We start from the raw sequence: 23,334 nt of genomic DNA, 5'->3' as shown, positions 1-23,334 counted from the left end.
TTGAATTATTATTTAATATTCAAAACAGTGGCAAAAGAATTAAATAAAAGAAAAACAGAACAGAATGAAATAAAAAGAACAGAAACTTACCTGGACCTACCTGTCCAGCCCAGCCGGCCCAGCTCCCCCACCTGGCCGGCCCAGCCCACCTCCTCCCCCTTGTCATCTTCCTCCCCTCGCACCGAAGCAGCTCGGTGGCGAGCGCCGATGCCGCCTCGGCCACCTCCTGCTTCCACCGAGGCGTTCCCGAGCCTCCCCCTCACGCCTCGTGTCCCCTCGCCCCTCTTCCTCCCTCGCTGCTCCCTCTCTCTTCCCCGAACACTCTCCCCCTCCTCTGTTCCCTCCCCGAACGGAGCCGCCGCCACCGACGAGAGCCACCGTGGCTACCGGCCACCCCACAGCTCACCGACGCCCCAGGAAGCTCCGCCGGTCCTCCCTCTACCTCCTCAACGAGCCACGAGGCCCCAGACGTACCGCAACACCGCGCTCGATGTCTTCTTCAACCTCGGGACCGCCGGCCATCTTCGTCAAATTCGTCGGCTCCGGTGCCTCCCCGAGCTCCCCGAGGCCACCGTCGCAACCCCTGTGAGCTCCACTCCGTTTCCCCTCCTTCATTTTGCTCGTTCCCGTGCCGTAGCACCCCCGGCCACATTCCCGAGCACCGCCGTCCGCCATGGCCGCGTAGCTCTCCTGACCCGAGCCCCTCTGCTCCAACCCGTGGCACCAGCGCGCTTCTGGTGGCCCGCGGATGCCGTCTGGACCATCAGTTTCTCTCCTAGCGCGCCGCAGCCCAACCCCGCACATGGCCGAGCTCCGGCCGCCGCCTCGGGCTCCACTCCGGCGAACCCCGGCCACCCCCGCACCTCCCGTTGGCCCCCTAGATGCGCACGGGCGCGGGCTACCTCCTGGTGCCCTTAGCGCGTCGATCCGATGCCCCTAGCGCAAGTCCGGCGTCCCCCGCCGTGCTCTGTGGTCGTCGCCGGCTACACTCCGGCGAGAGCTGATGTGGCCGGTCATTAGGGCCTAACCACCCCCGCTAACCCAGGCCTTGGCAACTGACTGTGGGCCCCACGCCCTTAACTAACCACGGTTAACCCCCTGTTTAGTTTAAGTTAACCAAAGTGGCCCCACGCGTCGGAATTGACCTAGCTGACGTGGCCGTTGACCGGTCCCACCTGTCAGTGAGTTAAAACAACCCTGTGTCACTGACGTGTGGCCCCCACACGTCAGGTTTGACCAGCAGCAGCGTCTGTTGACCTGCTGACGTCACGGTGACGCACTGCTGACGTAATAAATGTTTCTGGAATTTAAATAATTCTTAAATGATTTATTAAATTCCAGAAAATTGTATTAACTTCAATAAATCATAGAAAATTAACCGTAACTCCAAATTAAATAATTTATATATGAAAAATTATCAGAAAAATTCAAGGAATCCATCTGTACCATTTTCATGCATGTTAGAACAACTTATAGCTGCTGTTTAGCACAAATCAAATAAAGGGCATTTAAATAATCACATATGGAGTTTGAATTTGAATCTTGTATTCAAACCAACCCCATTTAACTTGTTGCTAGTTGCATTAGCTCAAAACACATTCATATTGCCATGTCATAGCATGCATCATTTTGTGCATTGCATTGATTGTGTTTTTCTGTGTTGCCGGTATTTGTCCCCTCTCGATAGACGCGATACCGATGATGTGATCGTTGACACTGATGAAGACTCAATGTTATCTTCAGAAGTGCCAGGCAAGCAAAACCCCCTTGTTCATTTCGATAAAATCCCACTCTCTCGGTCCTGCTCTCTTTTACTGCATTAGGACAACAACGACATTTTGTTACTTGCTGCGGTAGCTGAACCCCTTTATCCTTTGCATGACCTGTCATTGCCACAGTAAATAGATGAAACCCACTAGCATGAGTAGGAGTTGTTTGAGCCCTGATGTGCCTACTCATTTATGTTTGTTGTCATGCCTGCTACTGCTTAGAGTTGATTTAGGTCTGATTCATCCGGGATGAATCAGAGGTGTGTGAACATGTCCTACTATGTGTGAGCTAAGTGTGTGAACACGATTTGGTAAAGGTAGCGGTGAGAGGCCATGTAGGAGTACATGGTGGGTTGTCTCATTGCAGCCGTCCTCAGGAACTGAGTTCTGTGTTTGTGATCCATGATTCAGCTACTACCACGCATTGGGCCCGAAACCAATGGACCCTCTCGGCTTCTTGATCACCCTCGTCCTCTGTCCAGGAGTTGCAAGTAGTTTCTGGTGTTTGTAGTATGCTGGAGGCCGTGCGCAGCGCTGACCGTAGGGGTGGGCTGTGATGCGGTAGGCACGTGGCCGGGTAAACCGGGCGCCCGTTTGGTGTCACGGAACCCTGTTCACATCGTTTGGGGTTGTGAGCGAAACTCCGACCGGATCTCCTCATGGATGGAACCCGAATAGGCGATAAACCTGGACTAGAGACTTGAGTGTTTAGGCAGGCCGTGGCCGACACCCACGTTGGGCTTCCGCTTGAAGGTTGCCGAGTACATGTCGTGTAAACGGCGGTAAGTGGTGAGAGCGTGTGTGAAGAAGTACACCCATGCAGGGTTAATATCATCTATTCGAATAGCCGTGTCCGCGGAAAAGGACTTCTGGGTTGCTCATATCAGTTCATAGACAAGTGAAAGTGGATACTTTAAAATGCGCAAGATAAGCGTGAGTGCTATGGATGGCGTTCTCGTAGGGAGACGGGAGCGGATCCATAGTGGTGTATTGATATGGTGAATGTGTGGACTCGTGTGCGCCACTTCAAAAGAGTTACTTGCAGTCGTAGTTCAGGATAGCCACCGAGTCAAAGCTGGCTTGCTGCAGTTAAACCCCACCATCCCTTGTTGATAATGATGCATATGTAGATAGTTCTGATGTAAGTCTTGCTGGGTACATTTGTACTCACGTTTGCCTATTTTATGTTTTTGCAGAGAGACTTCAGTCTCACTAGTATTTCCGCGTGGTCTTCGACGTTTAGCTTGATACCTCAGCTACGATCTTGTGCCCTCGACAGGATCTGATAGATAGTCAGGCTTCTCAGCCTTTTTCATTTATAGATGTCTGTACTCAGACATGATAGCTTCCGCTTGTGCTTTGATTTGTATGCTCTGATTGTTGGGTCATGAGACCCCTGTTTGTAATATCTCGCTCCTCGGAGCCTATTGAATAAATACTCGAGTCGTAGAGTCATGTTGTGATGCCATGTTGTATTTGCACATATCGAGCATATTGTGTGTATGTTATTGAAATGCTTGGTATGTGTGGGATCTGACCATCTAGTTGTTTATCTTTAGTAGCCTCTCTTACCGGGAAATGTCTCCTAGTGTTTCCACCGAGCCATGGTAGCTTGCTACTGCTCCGGAACACTTAGGCTGGCCGGCATGTGTCCTTCTTCGTTCCTGTGTTTGTCCCTTCGGGGAAATGTCACGCGATGAATACCGGAGTCCTGTTAGCCTGCTACAGCCCGGTTCACCGGAGTCCTGCTAGCCCAGTGCTACAGCCTGGATTCACTCGCTGATGACCGACACGTTCGATGCTGGGTCATGGATGCCTGTCCCTGTAAGTCTGTGCCACTTTGGGTTTACGACTAGCCATGTCAGCCCGGGCTCCTTATCATATGGGTGCTAGCGACACTATCATATACGTGTGCCAAAAGACGCAAACGGTCCCGGGCAAAGGTAAGGCGACACCCGTGGGAATACCGTGCGTGAGGCCGCAAAGTGATATGAGGTGTTACATGCTAGACCTATGTGGCATCGAGTCGGGGTCATGACAGCGTTGGTATCAGAGCTTGACTGCCTGTAGGTTACCAAGCCAAACTGGTCGAAGTTGAGTCTAGAAATTCTTTAGTTATATAAGGGAATTGATTGTGGGATGGAACGTAAGGCTCTTTTTACTCCTTATACCTCATGGCCTTCTGATCTGAGTCATCATCTTCTCTTCTACGGGGATTAAGAACTAGGCTATCTCTTCTTTCTATCAGGATCACGTGTTACTAATCCGTAGACTTATAAGATTGTTGGATTAAGCCTCGTTTCAGTTCCTAGTACTTCTGTATGTTAACTGTTGATCTCGAGACCTTGATATTGTGCTTCTGAGTGGTTATGCCACCATTTTTGTGAATGTCTCAAATCTTTTCTGAGCATTTACAGCCGTTATGCTGCCCGAGTCATTCCAGGTTTCTAAATAGTATGATGCATTTGCAAAATCCTTTCCCTCTGGTTTCGATGTTCCTTTATGCCAGCTCAATCACACTAATTGTTGAGTTGAGGTATTCTATTGCCTTGACATTATGTTGGAGTTACTATTATGACCCTAGGTGTCTCAGGGGATCATCTAGTAGTCTAGCCATGATTTATGTTCCAGTGTGATGACTCTGGCCGTCATTATCGAAAGCATCCCGTGATGCCATTTAGTAGTAGGTATTCTATCCCTGGGTTTTGAACCCGAGATTCACCCTACTTGCTTCATGTTGATAGTTTTGCTCGTTCCTTTAGGATATTAGCAACCTTTGCGATAGTCCTTGAAGTCCGTGGTATCTTCTTCTTCCAAATACCATGAACTACTTATGGCAGAAGTTCCTCGTTGAACTGAAATATCACAACAGGATTATTTTTGATGAGTTCTCCATTATATATTGTGGCTCTGCCAGTTCTACCTTTCTGCTTGGGTTATCCGGAAGAAATATGTTGAATTCGTTCGACATGCTAAACCATGCATCCACAACTCAGAAAATCGTATGTTCCTTTGAGTTGTCCCTCTTTAGTTGTCTTCTGACCCCCGTCTATCAATTGATAGTCAAGATTATGTGTGCATTCGTTCATCGATGCCTATTACTCTTGTGGTCCGTCAAGCCATTCCATTCAGAATGACTAGGAGAAACAAACTCCAGTACCTCTTCCATATCCAGGATTGGGTCAAAGAAGTTGTGCTCCGCAGATCAAATGCCAATCCAGCTTTTGCTCTGTTCTACCTTGGAGTATTACCATCTTTTATATCGGGATTGTTATAGGAATTGCACCCCATCCTATGAACTCTTGGTACAGTGATACTTCTTGCCATCATTGTTCATTCCTCGGTTCCTGTGTTATTGTAACCGGAATGTCGACAAGTGAATCATGATGTGTGAAATCAATACTCCAAGCAACTACGTTGCTTGGTAGTTAAATGGACAATAACGTCATCCTTAGCGAGTTGACTATTGAATCATCACCCTAAGGTTGATTGTGCTACCTAGTCCATTTTCCTGGTGCACTCCTCGATTGATGAGATAGGATTTGCTAAGTCCTCGCTCATTTGATCATATCATCTTGCCCTGAAAAGCAAGATTGTTCTCGAGCTTAGTAACATATCGGTGGTTCGTGATTTCCGAAGATCTTCTCGGAAGTATTACCAGGTTGTCACCTGACCGCTATGTTGAGCTCGTGATCAAGTTGGTTTCTTGTGAACCACCTTCTCTCCAAGAATCGGTGTTAGATATCCCTGAGCTAGTTGGTTAAGCTAGACAACAACTTGGAGAGTTGGAAGATAAAAGCTTGCCTGACTTAGTTCGTCCCAAAAGGATATTCTTGTGTAGTGTGTGTTGAAGAAAGATGATATCTTCATCGATTGGTCCCTGTGATCAGTTGCTGGACCTATTGTCTTATCAATCCTTTGATTTGAGTGTGGGCTATCGTCAAATCAAATCAGTACTAACGATGCTCGTAATGTTGTCTTATTTGTGGTTGATCCCTCGAGCATACACCATTACATCTTTGGTCTGACCAATGCTATCACCGTGTTCACTTAACTATGGAATTCCTTTTAAAAGGAAACCTAGATGAATTGTTGTTGAGCCCATTGACAACATCCTTATCTCCTCCATGATTTTGTTGAACATTAAGTTAGTGTTGGAAACTTTTGAAGGCATTTGTTCATGCTAGCTCATGAAGCATATGTTTGGATGAAGGTAGTGACTTCCTTTAGTTCATGTGCATCTGGTGCAAGTTTCCGCCGTGGATTCGAGAAAGTCAATGTTGTTTCCTTTGGAATCATCCCAAATCAGTCATGCATACGTGCGAAAGTATTCTGTGGTTCGGAGACTTGCAACCTCCATTCTATATGTGCTCCGTAGCACCCCAAGCCACTGACTGATTTGTTCGAGAACAGGAGTTAAGTGTTAATCCATGGTAATGCACAAGACTTCGATACCCTCGTTGATGGTTCCCCCTCCTGAACTCGGTAGTGTTTTATTATAAGACTACTTTGTGGTCATGCTTGTCTTGGACAACGTGTTCACATGTTTGTAGCAGAACCAGCTCATGTTTTGGAGCTTGCTATCGTAGTTCATCTCCCGAGAATCCCGCAACGTCATCTCGTCGATTTGTGTTGCAAACTTCCGTTTTTCTTCCTAGACTCGATGAGTCTGGAATATCCTGACACCAACCAGATCTGAATCTCAGGCAGATATGATGGTTGGAATATTTCCCAAGAATTATAATATTGGTCACGCGATAACCGGTAAAGTGGATGTCGTGGCCAACACACCCAGCCGGAAGACCTGTTATTATAATATCTTGATTGATGAAGTTGGCCACCTCCCCATAAGGATTTCGTAGGGTTTACTCCCTAGTTGTTCCTTATGGATTTTTGTGTTCCTGAAGTCCGACCTTTACTTGATGTTCTAGATATCAAACCATTTCAATGAGTGGGATACGCTAGCACATCAAGGAGAACATTAGAAGCGGAGTGCGAAATGTCTCTCGGTCGATCATCCAGATTTTATTTCCTTGGCCCTGCCAAGGGTGAAATCTGAGAAGGTGTTATCTTCCTTTGCATCTGCATCCTCCATCACCATTCATCATGGTAGTAAGTTGTGTTACCGGACCCTTGACACGGATGTTGATAAAACCTTGATGATTGTGGAAATGCTCAAGTTCTTGAGAGCACGCACAAGCGCTACGTGTTATCATCGGCACTAACTGGGATTCCTCTCAGTTTCCTCGGTTATGCTATGACCTTTCAAACAGTGAATTCACTCTCTATTGTTGGGTTCTTCCCCAGTTACCAGAATCATTCCCAGCATTTGCATTTTGTTCCTAGCTTGCACCGCCAATGTGCCATTCTACCATGGGTCTCTTCCATCTCCGGTGGTAAGCAAGTTCATCCATTACGTTGTCTTCAACAAGGTAATCCACATCGTCCAAGTCCGAGTATGCCATTCTACCGACCCTCTCCAAACGATCGTTGTGAATTGCCTTAGGCTGGTATGAAGAGTTTCAATGATCTCTGAATCAAAAGTAATTCTTTTTGCCACTCAAGATAATAATCTACGAATCACCCTCCTCCAGGATGTTTCGTCGTGGTATCATGGCAATTCAACTCCTCGCTATGTTGACAACCGCTCGCCACATTCTTAAGTCTGGAATTGTTGTCTACCTAGTGAACCTCGTCACCTGCTCCACTCCATCCCTCCAGAGGTATGCTTCGTCTCTCAGCTCGAGAGATGTTGCTATGTCCCATTCCGTGAGTTAATCCTGAGTTGTTCGACCTTCGAGAAGAACGATTCTTTTAGGGTCTTTCCTTCCTCTCGTTGTCATGATTAGCTGGAGTTCTCAGAACAAGACATCAAGACAATGATGGTGAATGAATCAACGTTCAACTGAAGTGCACCCTGGATCGTGAAGATTGTACTAGTTTGCGTTTTCCCTTCATCCTACCCTACGCTTGAATCTCGAGACGAGATTCTTGTTTAGTGGGGGTGAGTTGTCACATCCCTAGCTTCTGGCATTGCTCTAGGCTAGCTTCATGTGTGCATCATGTCTATATTTTTGAAACTTGAATTGAGGAATATTGGAAGCCTCAAAACCCTAAATAAAAGAGGGGCAAAAACCCTAGAAATCTCATTCATTGCTCCAAAAGGCTCTTCTTAAATGTTTGATAATTTTTGGTAAGGGTTCTGGTCCCAACCAAAATATTGAACATTTTTAAGGATTTATTTTTAGGACTTTGAATTTAAATCATTAGCTATTTGAATTTGAATTATATTCATATAATTAGAATATAATTTCAAATACCCCTGAAATATTTTATGAGCTTCTGGAAAAGTCCATCTAGCAAAATAAAAATATTCAGAGGAGCTTTTGGCATTGTTTGAATTATTATTTAATATTCAAAACAGTGGCAAAAGAATTAAATAAAAGAAAAATAGAACAGAATGAAATAAAAAGAACAGAAACTTACCTGGACCTACCTGTCCAGCCCAGCCGGCCCAGCTCCCCCACCTGGCCGGCCCAGCCCACCTCCTCCCCCTTGTCATCTTCCTCCCCTCGCACCGAAGCAGCTCGGTGGCGAGCGCCGATGCCGCCTCGGCCACCTCCTGCTTCCACCGAGGCGTTCCCGAGCCTCCCCCTCACGCCTCGTGTCCCCTCGCCCCTCTTCCTCCCTCGCTGCTCCCTCTCTCTTCCCCGAACACTCTCCCCCTCCTCTGTTCCCTCCCCGAATGGAGCCGCCGCCACCGACGAGAGCCACCGTGGCTACCGGCCACCCCACGGCTCACCGACTCCCTAGGAAGCTCCGCCGGTCCTCCCTCTACCTCCTCAACGAGCCACGAGGCCCCAGACGTACCGCAACACCGCGCTTGATGTCTTCTTCAACCTCGGGACCGCTGGCCATCTTCGTCAAATTCGTCGGCTCCGGTGCCTCCCCGAGCTCCCCGAGGCCACCGTCGCAACCCCTGTGAGCTCCACTCCGTTTCCCCTCCTTCATTTTGCTCGTTCCCGTGCCGTAGCACCCCCGGCCACATTCCCGAGCACCGCCGTCCGCCATGGCCGCGTAGCTCTCCTGACCCGAGCCCCTCTGCTCGAACCCGTGGCACCAGCACGCTTCTGGTGGCCCGCGGATGCCGTCTGGACCATCAGTTTCTCTCCTAGCGCGCCGCAGCCCAACCCCGCACATGGCCGAGCTCCGGCCGCCGCCTCGGGCTCCACTCCGGTGAACCCCGGCCACCCCCGCTACCTCCTGGTGCCCTTGGCGCGTCGATCCGATGCCCCTAGCGCAAGTCCGGCGTCCCCCGCCGTGCTCTGTGGTCGTCGCCGGCTACACTCCGGCGAGAGCTGATGTGGCCGGTCATTAGGGCCTAACCACCCCCGCTAACCCAGGCCTTGGCCATTGACTATGGGCCCCACGCCCTTAACTAACCACGGTTAACCCCCTGTTTAGTTTAAGTTAACCACAGTGGCCCCACGCGTCGGAATTGACCTAGCTGACGTGGCCGTTGACCGGTCCCACCTGTCAGTGAGTTAAAACAACCCTGTGTCACTGACGTGTGGCCCCCACACGTCAGGTTTGACCAGCAGCAGCGTCTGTTGACCTGCTGACGTCACAGTGACGCACTGCTGACGTAATAAATGTTTCTGGAATTTAAATAATTCTTAAATGATTTATTAAATTCCAGAAAATTGTATTAACTTCAATAAATCATAGAAAATTAACCGTAACTCCAAATTAAATAATTTATATATGAAAAATTATCAGAAAAATTCAAGGAATCCATCTATACCATTTTCATGCATGTTAGAACAACTTATAGCTTCTGTTTAGCACAAATCAAATAAAGGGCATTTAAATAATCACATATGGAGTTTGAATTTGAATCTTGTATTCAAACCAACCCCATTTAACTTGTTGCTAGTTGCATTAGCTCAAAACACATTCATATTGCCATGTCATAGCATGCATCATTTTGTGCATTGCATTGATTGTGTTTTTCTGTGTTGCCGGTATTTGTCCCCTCTCGATAGGCGCGATACCGATGATGTGATCGTTGACACTGATGAAGACTCAATGTTATCTTCAGAAGTGCCAGGCAAGCAAAACCCCCTTGTTCATTTCGATAAAATCCCACTCTCTCGCTCCTGCTCTCTTTTACTGCATTAGGACAACAACGACATTTTGTTACTTGCTGCGGTAGCTGAACCCCTTTATCCTTTGCATGACCTGTCATTGCCACAGTAAATAGATGAAACCCACTAGCATGAGTAAGAGTTGTTTGAGCCCTGATGTGCCTACTCATTTATGTTTGTTGTCATGCCTGCTACTGCTTAGAGTTGAGTCAGGTCTGATTCATCCGGGATGAATCAGAGGTGTGTGAACATGTCCTACTATGTGTGAGCTAAGTGTGTGAACACGATTTGGTAAAGGTAGCGGTGAGAGGCCATGTAGGAGTACATGGTGGGTTGTCTCATTGCAGCCGTCCTCAAGAACTGAGTTCTGTGTTTGTGATCCATGATTCAGCTACTACCACGCATTGGGCCCGAAACCAATGGACCCTCTCGGCTTCTTGATCACCCTTGTCCTCTGTCCAGGAGTTGCAAGTAGTTTCTGGTGTTTGTAGTATGCTGGAGGCCATGCGCAGCGCTGACCGTAGGGGTGGGCTGTGATGCGGTAGGCACGTGGCCGGGTAAACCGGGCGCCCGTTTGGTGTCACGGAACCCTGTTCACATCGTTTGGGGCTGTGAGCGAAACTCCGGCCGGATCTCCTCATGGATGGAACCCGAATAGGCGATAAACCTGGACTAGAGACTTGAGTGTTTAGGCAGGCCGTGGCCGACACCCACGTTGGGCTTCCGCTTGAAGGTTGCCGAGTACATGTCGTGTAAACGGCGGTAAGTGGTGAGAGCGCGTGTGAAGAAGTACACCCCTGCAGGGTTAATATCACCTATTCGAATAGCCGTGTCCGCGGAAAAGGACTTCTGGGTTGCTCATATCAGTTCATAGACAAGTGAAAGTGGATACTTTAAAATGCGCAAGATAAGCGTGAGTGCTATGGATGGCGTTCTCGTAGGGAGACGGGAGCGGATCCATAGTGGTGTATTGATATGGTGAATATGTGGACTCGTGTGCGCCACTTCAAAAGAGTTACTTGCAGTCGTAGTTCAGGATAGCCACCGAGTCAAAGCTGGCTTGCTGCAGTTAAACCCCACCATCCCTTGTTGATAATGATGCATATGTAGATAGTTCTGATGTAAGTCTTGCTGGGTACATTTGTACTCACGTTTGCCTATTTTATGTTTTTGCAGAGAGACTTCAGTCTCACTAGTATTTCCGCGTGGTCTTCGACGTTTAGCTTGATACCTCAGCTACGATCTTGTGCCCTCGACAGGATCTGATAGATAGTCAGGCTTCTCAGCCTTTTTCATTTATAGATGTCTGTACTCAGACATGATAGCTTCCGCTTGTGCTTTGATTTGTATGCTCTGATTGTTGGGTCATGAGACCCCTGTTTGTAATATCTCGCTCCTCGGAGCCTATTGAATAAATACTCGAGTCGTAGAGTCATGTTGTGATGCCATGTTGTATTTGCACATATCGAGCATATTGTGTGTATGTTATTGAAATGCTTGGTATGTGTGGGATCTGACCATCTAGTTGTTTATCTTTAGTAGCCTCTCTTACCGGGAAATGTCTCCTAGTGTTTCCACCGAGCCATGGTAGCTTGCTACTGCTCCGGAACACTTAGGCTGGCCGGCATGTGTCCTTCTTCGTTCCTGTGTTTGTCCCTTCGGGGAAATGTCACGCGATGAATACCGGAGTCCTGTTAGCCTGCTACAGCCCGGTTCACCGGAGTCCTGCTAGCCCAGTGCTACAGCCTGGATTCACTCGCTGATGACCGACACGTTCGATGCTGGGTCATGGATGCCTGTCCCTGTAAGTCTGTGCCACTTTGGGTTTACGACTAGCCATGTCAGCCCGGGCTCCTTATCATATGGGTGCTAGCGACACTATCATATACGTGTGCCAAAAGACGCAAACGGTCCCGGGAAAAGGTAAGGCGACACCCGTGGGAATACCGTGCGTGAGGCCGCAAAGTGATATGAGGTGTTACATGCTAGACCTATGTGGCATCGAGTCGGGGTCCTGACATGCAACAATGTCCCCGATCGCCCCAACTGGGCACCATTACTGATCGACCGGAAAGGAAACATAGTATAATCCTGAGTCCTCATCAAACTCCCACTTGAGCTCAGTTGAATCGCCTGGAGCGATATCATCGGTCCCTGCATTTGGTTTTGGAAGGAATCTGTGAGTCACGGGGACTCAGCAATCTCATACCCTCGTGATCCAGACTATTTAAGCTTATAGGTAGGTAAAAGGTATGATGTGGAGCTGCAGCAAGCGACTAGCATATATGGTGGCTAACATACGCAAATGAGAGCGAGATGTGTCGGAGTAATGGGCCACGGGTAGGCCAACCCGAGCCCCAGAACCTTTCAAGACATCGGGGCAGGCTGCGCCCCTCAAGACCCCAGGACGAAGAGCCGCCTTCAAGAAGTCAACAGCAAGATGGCCGACTGACCACTCATGGCCGAGTCCCAGGGACGACTTCAGGGAAAGCCGACTCCTGACTAGCGACTCCCAGAGAAGCCGGCTTTAGGGAGTCAGCCTGCGACTCCAACAAACCCCATGACCTCATCAAGAGGGACAGGGCAGGGGAGTGGCTACAGTGAAGCCCACTCCCTCCCCTTACGAAGGGCGGGCATGGCCACAGCACGCCGTACCCCGGAAGATCTCCGTGCGGCGTGGCACTGTTGCCATACCGTCCCTGACATCAGCACCACAGGATCGAATCCTGTACCCACGACGGCTTGTCTGTAAGGCCCAGAGGCAGCGGGTCCCACCAGTCAGTAAGACCCTAGGAGACGGCAAGAGGACCACTAGTCGGACCCGTCGGGAGTCGGCCCCGGGGAGTCGGCCGAGCCCTCCCCTGGGGCCCACACACCATTAATCAAGATGTGATGGAGAGTGGCAATAGTGATCGCCCGCCAGGCGGTGGGGCTGTTGCCACCACCCCATGATCAAGCCCGCGTCATCGCAAGCACGGCTACAGTAATCAACGGCCGGCAAGACCCGCCTGCGGCGGACGCGGCCTATCGGCTCCGTACCAGGCCAGTCGGCGGGCCCAGCGGTCGGCAGGGAAGACGGAGGCCAGAGGCGCTGACGGCTGGGCCCGCCTCCAGCCAGATTACCATTGTACCCCTGGGGGGTAGGCCTATATAAACCCCCCAGGGAACCCATGCAAAGGGTTGGAACCCATTAGCTCTAGACCAGATCATATAGAAGGGAGAGAGCTAGCCTTGCCCTCTCCTACCTCCAGGAAATAGCTCAAGGAGCAACCGTGCAAACACTTTGCCATAGTGATCATGCGGAGACCCCGCAGAGCAGCAGCAGGGGTATTATCTCCCTGGAGAGCCCTGAAGCTGGGTAAGATTCGCCGGCGTGCATGTCTTTGCCTCATCCCGTTTCCAGGCACCGGCGACGTTCTACTTGCCCCCACCATGATAAGCCATCCTTTGGCATATGTCGCACCTAACCCCCGAGATTTGGCGCCCACCATGGATCCTGGTGCACCACCGTCCGGAGACCTGTTCTGGACGGGAACCCTTTTCCTCCCTGGCGAGCGCAGCCACCCAGGCACACCAGACGGAGTTTGCACCGACGCACTGCGCGGTGTTGAGATCGCCTGCGCAGCCAGCTGCCTGGCCGAACTTGTCGGCGAGGTTCACCTCTCCGACAAACCTGCATCCAACGCAGGCACGGGCGGCTCCGAGAGCCTCCTCGCGGGTCTCCTCGATCAACTCCACGTTTCCGGCGAGCCTCCCGTAGACTTAGAGTCTGTGGGCTCCACCGACCCGATGCTGGTCGACTCTGACATCGCATCGCTCGACACGTTCCCCACCAATGTGGTGGTCTACGACGAACCCCTCCCTCGCGCGGAGAGCAGTGGAAGCACCGTCACCGAGGTGCTCGTCATCAGTCATGACGAGCTCCACGACGGAGGAGCGCACGACTCACTCGGTGCGGCGCTACAAGACCTAACTGCACCATTCTGGAAGACGCTGATGCAGAGAAGTTGGAGGCGCGCTGTCTTCAGCTCGTTGAAGGCGCGAAGAAGCTGGCCAGCATGAGGCGCTTGTCAGAAGCCTACCAGCGGGAGATGGATCGCGCCGTCGGCAGCTCGCCGGCCCCGGCGGGGCCCAGCCGCCTTGGCGCGGTCCAGTAGCGCGGCGTGGCCATCGCCAACCTGTTTGGGGCAAGCCGTCTTGTGTACGCTACACCAGCGGAGAACATCCGAGCCGCCCAGGCAGCGGCGGATGAGTTGGACAATTTCGAGGGCGAAGAACGCCGCCTCATGATGGAGCGGGTCCAGCGGCTCCTCGACGTGGCCGCCGCGCAGAACGAGGCCGGCTGCCGCACGGAGGCGCCGCAGCGGCAAAACGACGACCTTCGCCGAGATCAAGGCGCGACGTCTCGGACATCGACTGGCAGCGCCCGAGGAAGAAGAGACAAGGATCCGGCTGTCAGCCACAATCAGACTTGCATTACCATAGAGCGCGACCGAGACGGCCGCCCGAGAGCAGTGGAACGATGGGACGACTGTCCGCCTCCCCTTGCTCGCAAAGAGAGGCGAGTCTCCCTGCCGCCTATTGACCATCTGACTCTCGGCGACCGCCTTGGCCGCCGAGAGGGAGTTGGAGAGAATGACGCCCGCCACCAGATCAACCGACTTCACCGATCCCTAGCGCTGGAAGAAGAAGACGAGCTGGGTCTGCCTTGTTTCGGGCCCCGCATTCGAGACGAACCCTTTCCCAGAGGGTTCACGCTCCCAAGAGACACGCCCAACTATACCGGCTCCGTGAAGCCGGAAGACTGGCTAGTCGACTACTCCACGGCTGTCAGCATAGCAAACGGCAACAAGCATGTCGCCGTAAAGTACGTTCCGCTCATGCTCTAGGGCACGGCCCGGACATGGCTGAACAGCCTGAAGCTCCGCAGCATCAACAGCTGGGTCGACTTCACCGAAGCGTTCGTCCGCAACTTCACCAGCACGTACAAGTGTCCTCCCAAGCCTCGTCAGCTCTCCTTGTGCACACAAGGCCCCGACGAGTCGACTCGTGATTACCTCATGCATTGGGCCGAGCTTTGGAACTCCTATGAGGGCGTGCATGAGGTGCAGGCCATCGAGTACTTCACAGCCGGGTGCAGAAAAGGCACCCTCCTCAAGCACAAGCTCCTCTGCGACGAGCCAGAAACCCTTGATGAGCTACTGATCATAGCAGACAAGTACGCCACGGCCGACTCCTCCATGAAGGCGGAGATTCCAATCAGCACAACTGGCAAAGTGGCCCCTCAAGCTCCAAGAACTCCGGCGGCAGACGCCAACCGGCGATAACAGCAGGGCGACCACAAGCGCAAGGCCCCGCAGCCGGCTTCCAGCAGCCGGCAGGTCGCGACCGTTGAAGCCCAGCAGCCGGATGAGCAGCCTCCGCCCAAGTGACAGAATGACGGCAAGCCAAACTGGTTGCCGGCCTTCTCCTACGAACAGACCTTGGATGGACCTTGCAAGTTCCATAGCGGCGCGAAGCCGTCGAATCACACCACCCGGAAGTGCCACTGGCTCACCAGGATCGCCAAGGGAGACGGCCTCCTGCCTCCCCCGCCTGCTGGGTAGCCGCCTTCGCCTCCACCCCAGCAGCCGGCTGTCAGGCCAGTCGGCGTAGTACAAGATGAATACCCTAAAGAACACAGAGCCTACATGCTGTTCACCAATATGGCTGATGATCGATGCAGCAGGCGGCTGCAGCAACAAGAGGTGAATGCGGTAGCATGAGAGACGCCAGAATTCATGCACTGGTCCGAGAAGCCCATCAGCTGGAGCAGGGCTGACCACCCAGAGGTGATGCCAAGTCCGGGCTCCTATGCCTTGGTCTTGGATGCCACCTTTGCTACGGATAGACGAGCCGTGCATTTCTCGCGAGTTCTGATAGACGAAGGCAGCAGCATCAATATCCTGTACAAGGACACCATGGAGAAGTTAGGAATCAAGCAAAGACAGCTTCAAAACAGTCAGACTGTGTTCCACGGCATTGTTCCTGGGCTTTCCTACTCACCAATCGGCAAGATCCTGATGGACGTCCTCTTTGGAGACAAAGATCACTTCCGCCGAGAGTCTGTTTGGTTTGAGGTGGTGGACCTCGAGAGCCCATACCATGCGCTACTCGGCCGACCCGCCTTGGCCAAGTTTATGGCGGTCCCCCACTACGCCTACCTCAAGATGAAGATGCCCAGTTCCAGGGGAATTTTGACTGTAGCCGGCGACTACCGGAAGTCGTCTGCCTGTGCGGCTAAGAGCAGTCGGCTGGCCGAGTCCCTGGTAATCGCGGCTGAGAAGCGGCTCCTTGAGCGAGTTGTGGCGATGGCCGGCAAGCAGCCTGAGGTATCGCCCAACCCAAAGGAGTCGGAGGCTGAGGGTTCGTTCAAGCCGGCCAAAGAGACAAAGAAGATACCCTTGGATCCAGAGCACCCAGAGAGGTACGCTGTCGTAGGTGCAAACCTCGACAGCAAATAGGAAGGCGAGCTCGTTGATTTCCTCCGTGAGAATCGGGACATCTTCGCATGGTCCCCAAAGACATGCTAGGTGTACCGACGGAATTCGCCGAGCACAAGTTACATGTCCGATCTGATGCAAAGCCGGTCAGGCAGCCCCTGTGCCGCCTATCAGAAGAGAAGAGAAGAGTTGTCGGAGAAGAGATAGCCTGACTCCTAGTAGCCGGCTTCATTATGGAAGTGTTCTTTCCAGAATGGGTAGCAAATCCGGTCCTGGTATTGAAGAAGAACAAGCAGTGGCGAATGTGTATTGACTACACGAGCCTCAACAAGGCCTGCCCCAAGGACCCATTTGCTCTACCAAGAATCGATCAGGTGATAGACTCCACAGCCGGATGCGAGCTGTTGAGTTTTTTGGATGTGTACTCAGGATATCACCAGATCAAGCCGGCTGACAGACTGAAGACCGCCTTCATCACACCGTTTGGAGCCTTCTGCTAGCTCACCATGACATTCGGCTTAAGGAATGCCGGCGCCACCTTTCAGCATTGCATGCAGAAGTGCCTCCTCAAGCAGCTCGGCAGGAAAGCCCACGTCTACGTAGACGACGTGGTGGTGAAGACGGAAAAGTGTGGAACGCTGCTGGAAGACCTCAAGGAGACCTTTGAGAACCTATGCCGATTCCAGATCAAGCTCAATCCCGAGAAGTGTGTCTTCGGAGTACCAGCCGGCCAGCTCCTTGGCTTCCTGGTCTCTGAACGCGGCATAGAATGCAACCCAGTAAAGATCAAGGCCATTGAGAGAATGGAGGTACCCAGCCGACTGCTAGATGTGCAGAAGTTCACCGGCTGCTTGGCGTCCATCAGCCGATTCATCAGTCTGCTGGGTGAGAAAGCTGTCCCCTTATACCAACTCATGAAGAAGACCACTTTTTTCAAGTGGAACCATAAGGCAGATGAAGCTTTTCTCCAGTTGAAGAAGATGCTGACTACTCCACCCGTCCTGGCGGCTCCGACTCCCAAGGAACCTATGCTCCTGTACATCGCAGCCACCAGCCGGGTGGTCAGCACGATCATTGTAGTGGAACGCAAGGAGGAAGGCAAGGCACTACCTATCCAGAGACCGGTATATTACCTGAGCGAAGTACTGTCGACCTCCAAGCAGAACTACCCCCACTACCAGAAGATGTGCTATGGCGTACACCTTACTGCCAAGAAATTGAAGCCTTACTTTCAAGAGCATCCAGTCACGGTGGTCTGCACGGCCCCACTTGCCGAGATCATTGGTAGCCAAGATGCTTCTGGCCGAGTGGCCAAGTGGGCCATAGAGCTGGCTCCCTACACCATCCACTACCAGCCCCGCACCACTATCAAGTCACAAGCACTGGCCGACTTCCTCGTCGACTGGGCCAAGACCCAATACCTACCTCCGGTGCCTGACTCCACCCATTGGCGGATGCATTTCGACGGCTCCAAGATGCGCACTGGCTTGGGAGCCGGTGTCGTCCTCACCTCTCCCAAAGGCGACAAGCTCAAATACGCACTGCAAATCCATTTTGCTGCCTCCAACAATGTTGTCGAGTACGAGGCGCTCATTCACGGGCTCCGGCTTGCCAAAGAACTTGGCATCCGCCGGATCTTGCGTTATGGCGACTCAGACTTAGTGGTCCAGCAGTCATCTAGCGACTGGGACGCAAAAGATGCAAACATGGCGATTTAGCGCTTCCTCATGCAGCACTCAGTGGGTATTTTGAAGGGTGCGAGTTCCTCCATGTGCCAAGAAATGACAACGACCAAGCAGACGCCTTGGCACGAATCGGCTCTACCCGCCAAGTAGTACCATCCGGTGTCGCCCTTCAACGCCTCCTCAAGCCGTCTGTCAAGCCTTCACCAGAATCAGACTCCATTTTTGTGCCGGCTCCTCCCGAAGACGTTGGATCCGACTCCACAGCCCCGGCAGTCGGTACGGGGATTTCGGCAGATGGCTCCAAAGCCGCCACAATCGGACCTGGCCCGAGGACTGCGGCGGCGGACTCGAAGACTCCAGAACTCGACCCAAGGGCCGCGCCAGTTGGCCTGGGGACTTCATTAACCCAGCAAGCGATTGTTAACTCCAACCTGCCGCCTCCCAGCCCAACCACCCTCGTATAAGTCGCAGTTCTGGCAGTCAAAGAAATAGCAGCACTCTCATGGGCCCAGCCCATCCTCAAATTCCTGGTGAGCAAAGAGCTGCCGACTGATGAGACCTCGGCTCGGCAAGTACAACGCCGGGCGGTAGCCTACACCATAGTCAACAGAGAGCTGGTTAGGCGCAGCGTCACTGGTGTCTACCAGCGCTGCGTAGAGCCAGAGCAAGGCCAAGCAATTCTCAAAGACATCCATCAAGGCGAGTGCGGCCACCATGCGGCTTCAAGAGCACTCATCGCCAAAGCCTTTCGACACGGTTTCTTCTGGCCAACTGCCCTAGAAGAGGCCAAGGAGTTGGTCCAAAAATGCAAAGGGTGCCAGAAGTTCAGCTCCAAGCCGCACCAGCTGGATTCTGCACTCAAGACCATCCCCATTGCCTGGCCTTTCACAGTTTGGGGTCTAGACATGGTGGGACCATTCAAGACAGCACAAGGTGGCTTAACTCACTTACTTGTCGCAGTGGACAAGTTCACCAAGTGGATAGAAGCAAAGCCAATCAAGAAGCTAAACGGTCCGATTGCCGTGACTTTCATTGCCGATGTCACAATTTGATACGGCATACCACACAGCATCATCACCGACAACGACACAAATTTTGCCAAAGGCGCCTTGGCCCGTTTTTGCGCAACACAGGCATCCGACTGGACCTAGCATCCGTCGCCCATCCACAGTCAAACGGCCAGGTGGAGCGAGCAAACAGCCTCATCCTGTCCGGCATCAAACCCCGGTTGATCGAGCCTCTGGAGCGCTCGGCTAGCTGCTAGCTCGACGAGCTACCAGCCGTCCTCTGGAGTCTACGCATGACTCCAAACAAGTCAACCGGCTTCACGCCTTTCTTCCTCGTCTACGGTGCCGAAGCCGTCATCCCAACGGACATAGAGTTCGACTCCCCACGAGTCACCATGTACACCAAGGAGGAAGCAGAAGAAGCACGACAAGACGTCGTCGATCTGCTGGAAGAGGGCCGGCTGTTGGCACTCAGCCGGTCCAACATCTACCAACAGAGCCCGCGCCGATACCATAACAGGAAGGTCAAGCCAAGATCTTTCCAAGAAGACGACCTTGTGTTCCGGCTAATCCAGCGAACTGCCGGCCAGCACAAGCTGTCGGCGCCTTGGGAAGGCCCTTTCATCATCAGAAAAGTACTGGGCAACGACTCCTACTACCTGATTGACGCTCAGAAGCCCCGAGCACGCAAGAGGGACGACTCCGGCAAGGAGACAGAACGGCCATGGAATGCAAATCTCCTCCGAAGATTTTACAGTTGATGCAGTATGTACCACACTACCTTTTGTATTGAAGTACCAAGACTTCGGGCACCCTGAGACGAGCTCGGGGACTGCCCTCTTTTGTCTGTATGATAAAAATTATGCCTACAAGTATGTTACTCTTTGTTATGCCGTTTGGCACCGGGCTCGACAAGTCGGCCTGGGGACTTGCCGCCTTGCACAATGAAATGCTTCCTGCAGTCGGACAAGTAGTGTGTAAACGCCTAAACCGTCTCCTGTCAGAAGCCGTAGCTCGCAGAGCGACTATATGGTGGGCAAAAGTAAGGTAGAATGGGCATTCGCATGAAAAATGGCTAAGGACTCAAAGCATAAAGCATAGTTCAAGACAGCTTCCAGCCTTTTTGCAAACTGACTCTCGAGTAGTCGGATTGCCACCTTCTATTCAACTCGCTCAAAAACTCTTAAAAACGGCTAAGTACTTGCCTTCCCAAAGTAGCCAAGCATTTGATCCAGCGGCAGCCCGCAGAGCGGCTGTCTGATTGACAAGGCAGGCAACTAAGAGAAAGCGTCAAAGGAAAAAAGCCAAAAGAGCAATGAGCAAGAAAAGATAGAATTCGGATAAATATATTTGCATAACATAGGCCCTTGGCCGAATCTTCGAGCAGAAGTTCAAAATACACCTCGCGGGTGGAATTGTGCGAATTAACAAGTTCTTCAAAGACTACTGAAGCAGATAAAATAAATTTAAAACGGCAGCTTAGGAAGCAGCAGACAGATTCGGAGGGTCAGAGGAGGCGGCAGCGTCAGGCATCGGGGCGGCCGGCTGGCTAGTCTCGGCTTGATCGCCTCCGGCGGCAGTCGGGTCGGTCGCACGCGGCTCGTTGCTGGAGGCGCGGTCGAGCTGAGGCTGGCCGTCTACTCCGTCTTCTGGTGCCTCCATCTCGCCTCCGTCCTCCTCCTCGCCTTCCTTCTCGACGCTGGAGCCAATCACCTCCGCCGAGTCCTCGCCGTAGTCTGGGTTCATCCCAAACCACTCTGGTGGTACCTCCTCGCCGTCTTCATACCGCTTAGAGACGAAGATGCTGGTGTCGGTGTACTCGGCGATCGCCGCAGCACGCTTGACGAGGGCGTCTTCCGTAGCTGCCAGCTCCGGCTGGGCTTCCGACCGAAGTGTGGCCAGCCGGTCTAGATCCAGCCCCGGATACCACGCCTTGACGAACTCCAAGGCCCGGCGCGCTCCAGCTTGGGCCGAAGAACCCTTGCAGGCCTCAAGACGACCAGCCGCGACCTCTAGCCAGTCGGCCGTCATGCTGGGGGTGCATGGAGCCTGCATGTCCGGCCACAGGGCGGCAATCGCCTGCGCACCGACACGCTAAAGCCGGCGCAACATCCGGTGAGTCGGCCGAAGGCGAGCCTCGATGCTCAGGATGTGCTCGTCAAGGGTTCGGGGGGCGGCGGCGGCGATCTCTGCGCCCTCCGCCCTCCGACCTTCACGGTCAGCCTCGATGGCTTGGATGGCGGCCTGCGAGTGCCCAGGAAAGAAGTCTGCCAAGATGGAAGAAACGAAGAAGCAAGTCAAAACCAGGAGTCGGCACGACTTATAATAGGCAGCTCGAAGAAAGAAAGTAAAGAAACTCACCATCAACGATGTCTTCAATCTCATGGAAGCCGGAGGCCAGCATCACCTCCTTGTCAGACTAGGAGGAGCGCTCGCTCGCGAACTCGGCCAGGAGGGCAGTTTCCGTCTCTTCCGCCTCACTCTGCGTCTTCACAAGCAACTCCTTCTGCTCCGCCAATTGAGTGGCCAGCAGATCGCGCTCTGTGGTGAGCTTGCTGCACTCCTCCCCTTTGGCACGCAATGCGGAGTTGGCTTCGCTCAGCTGCTATTGAAGAGCAGCGTTGGCTCCTGAAAAGAAGGAAGAAAGAACGCGTTAAGTCATCAATAAAGAAGATCGCCGGGGAGATCTGGCCCGAATGCACAGCAGTCGGCCCGAATCTCGGGGACTACAGCCCGCGGGTGCGCCAGCGCGCCCCCGCAGAGAAGAAAAAGGACTTACTCCGGCTCTTCGACAAATCGGCGGTCCGCTTGCCCAGCTCTTCAACATTACGGTTGAAGGCAGGGACGCGGAGGTTGTGGTAATCCCGCGTCAAGCGTTTCAGACAAAAAGTTAATATCCAGAGTTCATCAATTGGAGTTCCGGGCCGCCTGCTCAGCAGCCAACCCGAAACTCGGGGACTACACCCAGTGGGTGTGCTGGCGCGCCCCCACAGAGAGGAACAAGGAAACAAGGACCAGAGGAAAAAACATACCCAGACGGCTGCCCGCGACGCCAGGTACGCCTTGGTGTAATTCTGGAGAGCATCGCCCTCAGCACGAAGCTTCGCCTGGACGTGCAGAAGCGCCTGGTTCAGCGGCCCTGTGCCCCCTCGTCGCACCCACCCAATGGGTGCGGCGCTCGTCGCTTCGGCGTCTGGGATCGCCAAGCTGGCGGTGCCGGCCTCCAGGGGCGGGGCGCCGAAGTCGCCTTCTCCAGACGGCGGCGCATCGGCGAGCCGACTTGGAGGAGTAACCTCGCCATAGCCTCGTCTTCGGTCGGCTACACCGGAGGGTCCGCTGGCTGCTTGCCTTGCGCTCCCTTAGACGGCGGCGGAGGCGGCGGCGGAATGATCATGTCCCGCGTAGAGGGGTCGCCGCCTTCCCTTTCCATGACGGGGTTCTCACCGCCGGCTTCCCCAGTCTGCCCCGTGAACTCCGGAGGCGGCGGCGCAGAGTTCAACGGGGTGACGAACACCGCCGATTGGCGGCGTGCGGCCTCCTCAGCCTGCCGCTTCGTCACGGCGGCGGCTTCGGCTTCCGCCAGTTTTTTCTTGGCGGAGGCCTCCGCCCTATCGGCCTCCACCCTATCGGCCTCCGCCTTCTCTAGGCGAACGGCCTCTTCTTCATTGCGCTTCTCCTGCGCATTCCGCTCTGTCGCCTCCCGGAGGTCAGCAGTGGGGTCAATCCGCCGAGTGGTGGCGGACGTCTCCGCTGACCCCATGACGGAGGCGGCGGTGATCCTCTCAAGAGTGAGGGGGGCCCTGAAGCAAGGGAAGCAAGCAAAAGACTCAGGCAAAGCCACAAAGAAAGAATAAAGAATCGAGACAGAATACTCACGCGGGGACCAATGGCGGCATCTTCACTTCCTTATGGAAGCAGATGGCCTTCGCAGCCGCCTCGTCCTGCCGGGTCGCCGTAGCCGAACCCTTGGGTTTCTTTGGCCGACTACCGAACAAGGTCGGCACGGTCCTGCGCGTCTTCCCGCTGCCTGGAGCACCCGGTGCGGCAGAAGAGCCCGCGCCAGACTGGCTGGCTCCTGGCCGATGGCGGGGGGTGACTTCTCCCTCAGTGTCATCGTCAGGCCAGTCGGCGAAAGTGGCCGAAGGCCTGAAGTCGCCTGCTGCTCCTCCTCCTCCCTCGGCGTCGTCCTCTAGAGTCGCCGCCCCCAGATCAGGGTCGTCGATGTCGCTCTCCGCCCGGTCGGC

This window comes from Triticum aestivum, chromosome 4A, assembly GCF_018294505.1.
Source record: "Triticum aestivum cultivar Chinese Spring chromosome 4A, IWGSC CS RefSeq v2.1, whole genome shotgun sequence".
Classification (NCBI taxonomy): Eukaryota; Viridiplantae; Streptophyta; class Magnoliopsida; order Poales; family Poaceae; genus Triticum; species Triticum aestivum.
The sequence above is the reverse complement of the archived record's forward strand: the minus strand, read 5'-3'. Positions refer to the sequence as shown.